Source organism: Nuphar pumila, chromosome 6, assembly GCF_984573655.1.
Source record: "Nuphar pumila chromosome 6, dmNupPumi1.hap1.1, whole genome shotgun sequence".
NCBI classification, from domain to species: Eukaryota; Viridiplantae; Streptophyta; class Magnoliopsida; order Nymphaeales; family Nymphaeaceae; genus Nuphar; species Nuphar pumila.
In genome coordinates, this window is record NC_143254.1 from 30,246,306 (window position 1) to 30,260,909 (window position 14,604).

Genomic DNA, 14,604 nt, shown 5'->3' on the forward strand with positions numbered 1-14,604 from the left:
TGTCGAAGTGAACCATCACTCACGGAATTGTATATTAGGCGGCATTTTTCTGTATGACCAGATCAAGGAAACCTTTGAGTGGTTGTTCAGAGTATTTATACAGGCGATGAATGGGAAGCACCCTGGAGTTATACTTACAGATGGTGATCATGCAATTGCAGTTGCAGTGTCTCATGTTTGACCATATGCATATCATCGCCTATGTTTGTGGTATATTTTTTAAAATACAGCAATTAGGACACATTTTTAATCAGAAGACATGTTTTGATAAAAATTTTAGATAGTGTGTACTTGAGAGTATAGACGAGGTCACCTTTATGTCTGATTGGGAGCAAATGATTCAAATATATGACCTTATAGATTGTGTGTAGTTACAACATTTATGTGCAGACAAAGAGAAGTGGGCATTGGCATATGAAAGACAATACTTTTGTGCATGTATGATAAGTATACAAAGAGCTGAATCTATGTATGTCACACTGAAAAAAATATTGTATTCATGTTTAATAATGTTTTGTTTCATGGAACAGTATAAATTATTTATAGACGATGTTAAACAGAATGAGCTTGAACAAGATGTGAAATGCTTCAACACCCGCCCTGTAACTTTGGGCATGAAAATATTGACGCGACCTGCAGATCTGTATATACTAACTGTATTTGAATGGACTAAGAAAGAGGTTATACAGGTCGTGAATTGCAACATAGAAGGACGTATGCAATATGAGAATATGAACAAATACCATGTTGTATGGGATGATGAAGAGTATCCAAAAAGGCAAGAAGCACATGTTACGTACAATGTTGACAACAGAACAGTTTAATGTACATGCAAAATATTTGAATTCAAAGGTATTTTATATCGTCATGCATTAAAGGCACTTAATCAAGAGAAGATATAAGAAGTACCTAAGTCATATATAATGCAAAGATGGACAAGACAAGCAAAGATTGAACTGCTAGAGACAAATAAAATCAGTACATCTAGTGTTGATGAGAAGTGTCAAATAGCCTCCCGTTACCAACTACTTTGTAGGTCACTTATGCATGTTGCAGATTTGACATCGAAAAGCGATGAAGCCTATGTATGTATGAGAAACGTATCAAGAAAATTACTTGAAAAAGTGCAGTTAATTTGCCATGAGTTCATTGCAGCTCATGAAGACCAATATAAAAAAATGAGATTGAACAACGTAGGTGAAACTCACGCTTCTTCTGACCCTTGTGAGAAGTTGCGCCAAAGCGTAAACATCATCTTCGACAAGTCAGGAGTAAACGTTGTAGATTATGATGAAAATATTCACCTAGCGAAGGGTATCAAAATGAAACCTACCTCTAATCGCAGTCGTCGGAGGACAAAGAGTGCACTGGAATTGGTTGGCATGAAAATATCTAAGAAACAACCAACCCCTTCGCATGAACAGGTATGTAATACAGTATATTGTTTCTCATGTAAGTTGTATTACGTGCAACCTATCAATATCTTGTGTAATTCTAGCATGCAACAATACCATACAGATGTGTACTACAATGTTGAAACATGCAATCCACCCGACCTGTTTGAGTGGAACGATGACATGAGTATGACAAGTCTTTTGGTATGTAACAATTTTGGGAGGATGTTAGCATTTCTTGTTGAACTTAATGTAGTATCTAATATTGTTCTATTTCATGACAGGCTCTGTTCAATATAAAAGTGAGCAACCCAACACAGGAATCGCGTGTGGATTTTTCAGCTTCAAAATAGTTGTAGCATTTAACTTTCATATCTTAAAAATCGTTGTAATGTTTAACATTCTATAATTTTTTATTGTAAATCGATAATTCTTTATTGTAATTCTATAATTCTTTGTCGTAAATAGATAATTCTGTGTTGTAATATTATAATTCTTTGTTGTAATTTTATAATAGAAATCATACTACAAATATCATAAAAATTGACACTAGAAAATACATAATATCTTACACATCGATATACAACAATTGAGCATAATATATTACAAATCGATATATGAAAATTCAACATAATAGCTTACAAATCGATATTAACAAACAAAACCATATCTCACAAATCGATACTCGAAAACACATAATATCTTATAAATCGCAAAAGAGATTAGCGATGTATACAGTGTACAAAAGCTTGTAATGTTCGCCCTTCATTAATAAAAATCCAATAAGCGATTAGAGATGTGTATTGTTCATAAATCATTGTGATGCTCACCCTACATGAATGAAAATCGCAAAAGGGATTAGCGATGTATGCGGTGAACAAAGGCTTGTAATGTTCGTCCTTCGTTGACATAGACATATTTCGTAAAAGCGATTAGAAAATATCGTTGACATAGACATAGCCTGTAAAAGCAAATCGCGATAGCACGTAGCTTTCATACGTCATTGTGTAAATCGCGATGGTATGTGTCATTCAATTAGACAAAGCTCATTGTCTAAAAGACAGACGTCATTGTGTAAATCACAATGGTATAACGATTTACACAATGACGTCTATGTCGGCCACATCTGAATAAAAAATGCACTGTGTATGAGTACAAATCACGGTAAAATTACACAGTCAATGTTTGTGCAAATCGTTTTAGACTTTTATCAATCATTATGTAAATCGTGATAGGAACACAACTCGTAAAAGCAAATCAGTGGTATTTTCATGCTACAAAACGCTAAACGCTTGTTTGATTTTTATTTTTGAACGACTATCATTACAATGATTTGTTTAATGCCATTTGTGTACTACACTTATACATAAATCGATGCTAACAAAAATATCATATCTCACAAATCGATACTAGAAAACACATATAATCTTATAAATCGATATACGACAATTCAAGATAATATATTACAAGTCGGTATACGATATTTTAGCAAAATGTCTTATAAACCGATATACGACAATTCAACATAATATATTACAAATCGATATTAACAACCAAAACAATATCTCAGTAATCGATACTAGAAAGCATATAATATCTTACAAATCTATATACAACAATTCAGCATAATATATTATAAATCGATATTAAAAAAATAATAACTCACAAAAATCGATATAATATCTTAAATTGTTGCAGAATTTACATTGTTGCGATTTGGGCACTTGAGGTGGCGATTTGCGTATTCAACACATGTTTGTCAGGTTCGTAATTTTGGTTTATGAATCAATGTAAACTTTGTACACAGTCTTACAAAATTTGTTACAAATGTCTGTACACCATAAATTTGTAAATTGAAAGTTGAACCAAAAATTGCTATCTCTCTCTCTCAGCAGTAGAACGTAACCCTCTTCATGTTATCCTTGAGAACAGATAGACGTTTAAAATGACTTTCTCTTACTTTTAAGGGCCTCGCGTTCTTCATAGCTTTCTAGGTAATCTTGCAGTTTGGGTTTTTGTATCTTCCTCAACTAGAAAATCCTTCATTTTTTTCATAGTTCTTTGCGGAATCCAGGTATATCATCCTGAAAAAAAAAAACCGAAAATGAGAACAATATAAAAATATAGTCATCAATAATATAGGATAATAAAACATGTTTAAGTATACAACATACAACGGTGAATTCTGGTGCTCGTCCATAGTCTATTGCTTTAATATACTTCATTACAATGATGCCACAATCGACACTATTATTTTGTAAAAGAGCATCATCTGCGACGTGAAGCCTCTACGGGCCAATGTCGACACCCAACATGTCTTTGAAAAACTCAACCTGTGGTTTATGCAAAAGCAAGTAAATTATGGGCCGCGGTACAAAATATGGTAATCTTAAAGATAGAAACTTATCAAATGCACAATGTCACGGTCTACACCAATGTCATAGTCCAAGGAATTGTATAGCCATGTTTTTTGTTATCGTACATACAACATGTATAAGACCCAATGCTTTTCCAATTGCCACAAGTAGGAATCAATATCTGCAAATCAATTATAAAATACCTTAAAAATAGATATGAAAATGCGTATTGATACCATAAAAAATGATATTAAGAATCTGCATATAAATCGATATTAAGAATCAAATCAATATCTTAAATCAATATTAGGAATCATCATAGAATCAAAACATCTTAAATTGCTATGAAAATTCCTATTGATAGCTTAAAAATAGATATTAAGAATCAGCATAGAAATCGATATTAAGATTCAGAGCAATATCTTAAATCGATTTAGAAATTCATATTGATATTTTAAAAATCGATATTGAGAATCAAAACAATATCCTAAATCGATATTAAGAATCAACATAGAAATCGATAATAAGATTGAGAACAATATCTTAAATCGATATTTAGAATCAACATAAAAATCGATATTAAGAATCAAAATAATATCTTAAATCGATATTAATAATCTAAACAATATCTTAGAAATTGATGAAGAATAATCAGCATAGAAATCAATATTAAGAATCAAAACAATATCTTAAATCGATATGCAAATTCCTATTGATAGCTTAAAAATCGATATTAAGAATCAAAACAAGATTTTAAATAGATTTAACATCTTACAAATCGATATGGTCACTAAACTTTTCACTTGAAAAAAAAGTCTGCCATTTGGTCATCGTCAAACCAGTATTGTATTTTGTTTAGAAATCCAGCCGCGTATGACATTCGGCGGACAATACACTATTGAACGAAACAGTAATAATAGTAAGTTTAAAACACGAAGGTGTATCAGTAAATAAAATAACAAAATAAAAATATAAGATAACCGATATACCATAAAATAAGGGGTGACGACGCAGACCGACATGGTTCTTCCCTTTCTTTGAATATACATGACAAAATCATGTATAGTCTGTTTAGAACAAGTGTGCATTTGTTAATATACATACCCATGACATACATTAATGTATAACTGATAGTGGTTTCATACGTACAAAATTACTGTTAGTGTATCCTGCAAATTCATCTCGCATCCGGTCGATATTCTCTTTGAGCACTTTGCTGAGTTTTCTGACACCTTGTTTTGTAGATACTGCACTGAAATTAGCAGAATATTCAGTAAAATAATGGTAACATTATATTCAGTAAACAAATTGTAAATGACGTAAAAAAGATGAAACAGGTTATAGAAATTGAAGGTACCCTTTTTTGTAGATGATCGACTGAATCGTAGCATCCTTTTTTAACATCGATACATCTTGCGCTTAGAAGAAGGCTAGAGGAAACGTCGGTTTTTCTGTTCGTTGCTCACGAAGCAGGTTATAGGAAAGGCTCATTTTCTTCTTTAAATAAAACACCGTCGGTTCCATGCTATTAAAAGAAACGTCTTGTGTGCCTTGCGAAACACGACGATTCATTCATTTATTGTTAATGTCATTTCACATCTCGTCAGTTTTCAAAAATCACGCAAAAAGAATAGCGCGTTAATTAAAAGACGTCATTTCATTTGCTAGTATCATCAACACGATGTTAGTACATGTAAATGAATGACACATAGCATAACATCAGTAGCGTGTCAGATCCTAAATCCTATACTAATATTATGCGATGTTTCTTGCAACTAAAGGAATCACTATACATTATAAACTCAAAACTAGTAATCACTATACGATTTAGCAAGCATAAGTATAAATCGTGGTAACTGTATAATTGTTATATCTATTAATCGCTAAACTAAGCAATCACTATCATAGAAAATGCTATAAATAATAAACCCTAAACCAATAATCGCTATACAATTTAGCAAACGTAAGTATAAATAATGGTATCTTCATAATCGCTATACTGAGTAATCGACATATTAAGTAATCGCTATCACAAGAAACGCTAAAAGTAATAAACCCTAAACTAGTAATCGCTATACGATTTAGCAAACACAGTACAAATCATGGTAACTTCCTAAACACTATACATATTAAGCGCTATACAGAGTAATCGCTATCACAGGAATCGCGATATATAATAAACCCTAAGCCAGTAATCGCTATACATAAGTACAAATCATCAAAGAGTTATATAATTGCAAACCTAAGTTTATGTAGTCTTGTCGATTTTTCAATGGCACTTCTGTGTTACACTTATTAAGGAAAGAATTATATAATTACAACAAAGAATGTCAGAATTACAACATAGAATTATCGGGATACACAAATCACATATGTTTATTCACTTGCGCTTGACGACTCAGATGGACATAGAACTCGTCTCTTTCTTGGGCTTGGTGGAGTCTCTTTATTCGGTAACCTCTTCATTCCCTTGATCTTATAAAACCCACTGGTAATCATCTCAACCAACGACCCAAATTGTTTACTCAAATTTTGCATGTCCTTCTGTAACTTCTTATTCTCACTCTCCAGCATCGCTAACCTTTAGTCCGACGATACCTTCTCCCTTGAGAGCTATGTTTGCTTCTTATTGTGTACTACAATAAATGGAATCATAGTATCCGCCAAATAGACACAATGGACATTACATCTATGTTAGAGGACGACACGCTTGGGGACAAGAGTGACCTCACTTTCAGGTTGCTTCTCCTCAATCTATCGATTTCCATGCATAGGTTGCCAATATTGTTGGAAATAGTTGGGGTCATACTGTCGTTCTTTATAATCATATGGTATGGCATGAACACCTCCTTTGTTCCAGCTATGCAATTGTTTCCTGAAGCGTTCATGCTAATTCACGTTTGTGGCCCCACTACTATTCATCTTCTTTTTCAATGCCACAGGTAATTTTGGTATCGACTGTCCCAAGCCAGCTTATAGGAGTACTTGACTACCATGCTGCATCTCGACTTCACATTTGCTAAAGAGCCAAATATCGCATACAGACAATCTCGCAGCCTTGACAATAACCTCATCGTCCTCGTCCTCCTCATCTCCATAAGGTCTCTACACAACCTGTACAATCGAGATTGTGGTTTAGATATAGACATAATTATTCATGCCAAATGCTAAATGCGATAACAATTTATACAAAAGAAGATAAAATGCTAAATGTGATTATTAGTTAAGAATGCTAAACATTACAATGATTTACGCTAATGAAAGTTAGATGCAAATGCGATAACGATTTGTACTAAAGAAAATGAAATGTCGAATGCGATGATTACTTGAGAATGCTAAACATTACAACTATTTACGATAATGAAAGTTAGATTCAAATGTGATAATGATTTGTACTAAGAAAAATGAAATTCTGAGTGTGATGATTACTTGAGAATGCTAAACATTACAATGATTTACGATAATGAAAATTAGATGCAAAGGTAATGACGATTTGTACTAAGGAAGACAAAATCATAAAGCGATGATTACTTAAGAATGTTAAACACTACAACGATTTATGGTAATGAAAGTTAAATGCAAAAGCGATAACCATTTGTACTAAAGAAAACAAAATGCTGAATGCGATGATTATTTGAGAATGCTAAACATTACAACGATTTACGGTAATGAAAGTTAGATGCAAATGTGATAACAATTTGTACTAAGGAAAATGAAATGTTGAATGCGATAATTACTTGAGAATGCTAAACATTACAATGATTTACGGTAATGACAATTAGATGCAAAGGCGATGACAATTTGTACTAAGAAAAATGAAATGCCGAATGCGATTATTACTTGAGAATGCTAAACATTACAACGATTTACGGTAATGAAAGTTAGATACAAATGCGATAACAATTTATACTAAGGAAAACGAAATGATGAATGCGATGATTACTTAAGAATGCTAAGTATTATAATGTTTTACGCTAATGAAAGTTAGATGTAAAGAAGATAACGATTTGTACTAAGGAAGACAAAATCATAAAGCGATGATTACTTAAGAATGCTAAACATTACAATAATTTTAAACCATTTACCTCATTTAATTGCAACCCATCTAAAATGAATTGAGCATTTTCGCACTTGACATTTATTGAAGCTCACTCGTTGATCATGGGAAAACCATAAACCGCAAGGCCACATTGAGGACGCAAGGCGACAATATGCTCCCAAGTTTAGGCCTACAAAAATAGTATATTAGTAAGACTATAACATTCAACGAGCTTAGTCCACAAACACTAAATATGTAATAAAAAATACCTAAACAAATAGCCAAAACCCCTTGACGGTTTTTGTACCCCTACTCGCACGGTAAAGTTGACTGTACAAGTGTGCGAGCATAGTAGCACTCCATGCCCAGTTGTTGACTTCATCTAAATCTTTTAGGGACTACAACCACAAGTAACTTATTCTCGAACCAGAACAATCGAAAAATAAAGTAAGTCCAAAAAAAAGAATAAGAAAGTCGGGCAACTCTTGGTCAGCTGCTTTAGTACATGCAGCAGACCGACCTTTCCATTTATTACAGAAAAAATAAACTTTCATCGATGAAAAATTGCCTCCACCAGAAATACACTCATGTCATTCCTAGAAGGGTCGTGCAATTGTCGCTTGGGTTATAGTTTGAATCCCATGTTAGGACAACACTTTCATGACACTTAAGACTCATAATCCGTGCCACATCTTCTAGGGTCATGGTCATCTCAAAACCCCCAAACTGGAACGTGTTCGTCTTATGGTTCCACTTATTGACCAGGTGGGTCATGGTGTTTCAGCAATTTTCAAAATAATGTTGGTCCATAAGGCCGCCGAAGTGCATATTTCGTAATCGGTTATTCTGATATTCACTTAGCTTTGTGAACCACGACAGAACTACAAGCCACTGACACCGCCCTCTCAGCTTTTCACCTGCTGCTCTGCTTCTTTTCTGACCTGCCTGTAACACAAAATATCAAATCACGGTTAATCGCTATACATAGAAATCGCTATCGCAGTAATCATTATACAAAGTAATAGCTATACAAAGTAATCGCTATCACATTAATTGCTATCGCAGTAATCGCTATACAGAGTAATCGCTATATATAATAATCACTATACAGAGTAATCGCTATACATGATAATCGTTATACATAGTAATCACTATACATAATAATACCTATAACAGTACACCGGGATATATAGTAGCGATTAACGTACCTTGGTCACACTTTTCTTATCTTCATCCCATTCCTTTCTTTGCTTTTGTACTTCTTCTGTCCTTCGCAACCATAGTATGATTTTTTCTTTCTTTTTCCTTCTCTTTCTCGTCCTCCTTCTCCTTCCTTTATCTTTCCTTCTCTTCCTCGTCCTCCTTCTCCTTCCTTTGTCTTTCCTTCTCTTCCTCGTCTTCCTTCTCCTTCCTTTGTTTTTCCCTCTCTTCCTCGTTCTCCTTCTCTTTTCTTTGTCTTTTTTTCTCTTCTTCATCCGCCTTCTCTTTCTCCTTCCTTTATCTTTCCTTCAATTCCTCATTTCGATGCTTCTTTCTTTGCCTTTCCTCTTCCATCTTCTTCATTTGGCTTTCCTTCTCTTCTTCTTTTTCAATTGTCATTCCCTCTCCTCCTTATATTTTTTTTGCCTTTCCCACTCCTCCGCCTCCTTCATTTGCCTTATCCTCCTTTGCTTTTCAAAAAATTCTTGCTTCATCAGTTCCATTTCCTCCTCCTTCTTCTTCTTCAACAACCTTTCCCTCTCCTCCTCCTCCTCATGTCCTTTGTCTTTCCTTCTCTTCCTTGTCCTCCTTCTCCTTTCTTTCCCTCTCCTCCTCATCCTTCTTTTGTCTTTGCTTCTCCTCCTCCTCCTTATTCTTTCTTTGTTTTTCCCTCTCCTCCTCCTCCTTTTGCCTTCACTTCTCCTCCTTCTTCTTATTCTTCCTTTGCTTTTCCCTCTCCTCCTCCTCCTCTTCCTCCTTTTGCCTTCGCTTCTCTTCCTCCTCCTCCTTATTATTCATTTGCTTTCTTCTATCCTCCACCTCCTCCTTCCTTTGCCTTGGTTTTCTTTGCTTTTTTTCATTATTCGCCTCCTTCCTTTCATTTTGCTTATCTTTGTCATCCTTCTTTTTCTTTTTCATTGTTGGATTATCATCTTCAATATTTGACGAATTAGGCTTTGATCTATACTTTATCAGCAATTGCTCCCTTTCTTTATGATTCTCAATCTTCATTATTCTATAGTACGCTTCTACTTGCTCATACAAAGCATACTCTTAGACAATTACGTCAAGAGTTTTCCCCGTTGACGATGAAGCGTTTCTTCTCTTAGGAATGTAAGCCATTGAAAACCTACACAACACAAAAACTTACCGAGACGGGTGCTCCGATGAAAGAAGATGAAGCATTAGAATTTTTTTGGAACGTTTAGGGAGAAATATTGCGAAGAACTCCTTTTAAAGCCGAGGAGTTTAATGCTTATAGGACCCACCAAAGATTTTTTGTCGGTTCACATTTTTGGCGGTTCAGGACTTATAATAAAAGATTTTATAATGGCGACATTGTCGGCCACAAAGATCTGCCTTTGTTGCAAAAATATTGTCATAGTATAACGCAATCGGATATTCAAATATCATACAAATTGATATAGAAATTACTGTTGATAGCTTATAAATTGATATTAAGAATAAAACAATATCTTAAATCCATATTAAGAATCAACATAGAAATCGATATTAAGATTCAGAACAATATCTTAAATCGATTTGAAAATTCGTATTGATATCTTAAACATCAATATTTAGAATCAAAACAATATCTTAAATCAATATTAATAATCAAAATAATATCTTAAATCGATATACAGAATCACGATATAAATTGATATTATGAAACAAAACAATATCTTAAATCGATATTAAGAATATTATGCTGAATTGCCGTATCGATGATTAATAAATTATGTGATATGTATATCGATGTGTAAGATATTAGGTATTTTCTAGTATCGATTTTTAAGATGTTATACCATGTATTGTCATATCGCGACCTATACAATGACTTCTATGTCTACCACAACTGGATGAAAATCCCTATTGGCATGAGTATAAATCGCGATACAATTGCATGAACAAATCGTTGTCTCATCTAGCCTTCAAATTTACACCTCGTATGTGTCATGAATATATCGATGTATACACAGAAGATAACAACCATATTCATCATCGAAGATTATACAGATCTTTCCTCACGACGTGAAACAACTACGTTATCAGCATCAAAACCCATCTATCAAGCACAGGTAGAAGGAACACAAAAGAACATAGAAGAAAGAAAAATACAAGAGAGATGAAGAAGAAGGAGAAGAAGAAGAAGGCGGAGGAGAAAAAAGAAGAAGAAGAAGTTGCGTTGCCACAGAAAAGAAGATAAATAGATTAGGGTCTTAGACATGGACAATGGGTCAGGTCGGGTAGGGTTTTACATAGAATAGGGTTTTATGCATGTGTACACAAATCGATACGGCATTTAGACCTAGTAAAGTACAAATCGATTTACAACTTGATAACCATTAAAAAGTTGCAAATCTCTATCACTGTTATATAGAAGAAGTATTCTATCACAATCTGTAAAGCAACAGACAATAAGTTAAAGTTGCAAATCGTTATCACAGTTTTATAGAAGAAGTGTTCTATCAAGATCTGTACAACAATGAACCTAAATCGAAAACATTTTGTCCTATCGCGATTTGCATTTATGAGCTTTGTCTATGTGAACGATATCCTATATCGATTTGATTGTACAAGCATTTTCTATGTGAACAATATGTTGTATCACGATGTACCTAATGACTGATTCATAAAAGGTGGAAAGAAAATAGCTGTAAACAAATCAACATAATGTTTAGACTTACTAAAGAACAAATCGACACGATGTTTAGGGTTTAGGATTTAGGGTTTAGGGTTTCGGAGTTCGAAGTTATGGTCTAGGTTTTAGGGTTTAGGGTTTAAGGTTAAGGGTTTAGTAATTTATTAAGAGTTTAGGGTTTAGCGTTAGGGTTTAGTAAGATATTAAGGGTTTAGGGTTAGGGTTTAGTAAGATATTAAGGGTTTAGGGTTTAGGGTTTAGGTTAAGGTATAGTAACAAATCAACACGACGTTTAGACTTAGTAAAGTACAAACGATTTGCAACTTTATAACTATCATGATTTGCTTTTACGAGCGTTTTCTACGTGAACGATATGTCGTATAGCGATTTACTTGATACCGATTCATAAAAGGCGAAAAGGAAAAACAATAAACAAATCAACACAATGTTTAGACTTACTAAAGAATAAATCGACACGATGTTTAGGGTTTAGGGTTTAGGGTTTTGAGTTTCGGGTTCAAGGTTTTGGGTTTTGGGTTTTGGGTTTTGGGTTTAGGGTTTATGTTGTAGGGATTGGGGTTTAGGGTTTATGATTTAGGGTTTAGGTTTTAGGGTTTAAGGTTTAGGGTTAGTAATTAAGGTTTAGGGTTTAGTGTTTGCCGTTAGGGTTTAGTAAGATATTTAGGGCTTAGGTTTATGGTTTATGGTTAGGGTTTAGGGTTTATAGTGAGGGTATAGGGTTTAGGTTTAGGGTTAGATATTTTTAGTATATAATTGAAACATGTGCGTGAGGAATAACAATTATAGCGACATGAGGTGGCCATTTGCGTGTTCAAATCGTTGCTTATTTAGGGTTAGTATAAATCACTATTGCATCAAATGTATAAATTGTTTCTACTTTAAACGTACAAATCGCTACTTCAAACTTACAAATTGATGTAGAAATCGCACCCTTCATAAGTGTATATCGTTGTAACGTTTGGGCTTCAACAATAAACCTCGTTGTACGATTTAGCAAACTTACAAATCTTGGTAACTTTATATATCATAAATTGCTACTGCGTTAAATATATAAATTGTTGTTGCTTTAAATGTATAAATCATAAATCGTGTCGATTTGGCTTTGTTATCAAAATGTGTCATTCATTTATAAAAGAAACATCATTTCACATCCCGCTCGTTGTCAAAAATCGATATGCCTTGTGAGACCTGTATTCCGGTTGATGATTTATGAGATTTACGCAATAACGTCTATGTCGGCCACAACGATTTGCCTTTGTATAGAAAATATTGGAATAGTATAACGCAAAATCGCGGTTGTAGTAATATACTATCGATTTGAGAGATATTGTTTTGTTTGTTAATATCGATTTGTAAGCTATTATGCTTACGTTTATTGTATGGATTTGTAATATGAATAAGCGATTATGCTGAATTGTCGTATTGATTTGTAGTATATTATGCGATATGTACATCGATTTGTGTATTTAAATAGTTTCTTATTTAGCGATTTTTATTAAAATCGCTACATATTATTTGAAGTATGAATCGTTATAAATAGATATTATGTGTTTGCTAGTGTCGATTATTATGATATTTGTTGTATGAATCACGTCAAAACATGCTAATACTATAAATTGTTAGTTTTATTAGCATGGTAAATAATAACTTGAAGATCATTATAAATAACTGAATGGCATTGAATGTTAAACAAAGTTTACAAAGTTTGTATACTAAGTTAATAAACTCCAATTTATTACACTCCTCACGAGTGATACCTTATCATGCTTCCAACCACCTTATCATGCTTTGTCATGCTTTCAACCACCTTTCCTTTGGCAGGGTCAACCCATTCTTTGTAAAGATCTTCAATTATTTTTCTTCGATGAGTATGTACAACCATTACGAATGAGCTCGTTTGCTTGCAAAGGATATGTGGGATCTAACCCCTGATACAGAGTTGTCAGAACTTCTGCAAAAGAACATGGAGCTACCAGCTGTAGAGTATACTTTTGAATATGCTCTTGTTGATTTAATATCTGATAGATCCTCAACTGCACAACAAAGTGTGGTCCGACAACAGACGATGATAAAAGGTGGTTCGGTAGCAGACGACGGTAAAAGGTGCTCTGACAACAGATGACGGCAAAGGGTGCTCCCGAAGCAGCAGACGACGGCAAAGGGTGCTCCTCTGGAGGTGTAAGGGTGATCAAGAATGGAGAGGGTGACATATTTTGAGGTTGAAACTCTTCAAGCAGAGGTGTTTACTGCTTAGGGCGAAAATAAAAGGTTATCCTCCATTTTCTGGCTGGAGGACATTTTGGTACATTACTCAAAAACATCGTTTCATGGCGTTAATGGCGAGAAAGGATACTTAAGTCTTTACAAACGCACCGAACTTTGATGCTAAGTGATGCAGACACACACGGGGAAACGAGCCCCATGTGTTTACATATGTGGCGCTCATTCAAACACAAGAACACGCACTTGCGTGTTCTGGGGGGGAACATATAACCTACTTCGATCTTTTGCGATGAAGCAGTATAATCAATCTATGCCATGTTGGCCCACATTTGTGAGTCGTGGCCATGGAGCCTTCTCTCTTGGGGCCCATGCATTTGAGGTGAGTAGGGTTCACTCATCTCAATTGCATGGATAAGATAATCACTGTGTTATCTCTAACAAAACTACCTTCCACTTTTGTTTTACCTTTTTATTTTTGTGTTATCTTTATCCAAACTATCTAATCACGTTTTGGGATAAGCCCCACTAAAGATATGCCTTTTTTGGTTAGAGAGTTGGGTTTACTAGGCACCAGACAACACGAGAAGGTGAAACTAGAAGTTCATGATCCATAGGCCTTCTACCACCACGTAACACTGCTCCATTAGGCTTTTGCCTATTGCAAGACTAGCTAAAATGGTGACCCTCCCATCATTTCAATTGTTATTGCCCAGGGTTCCACCCAAGTAG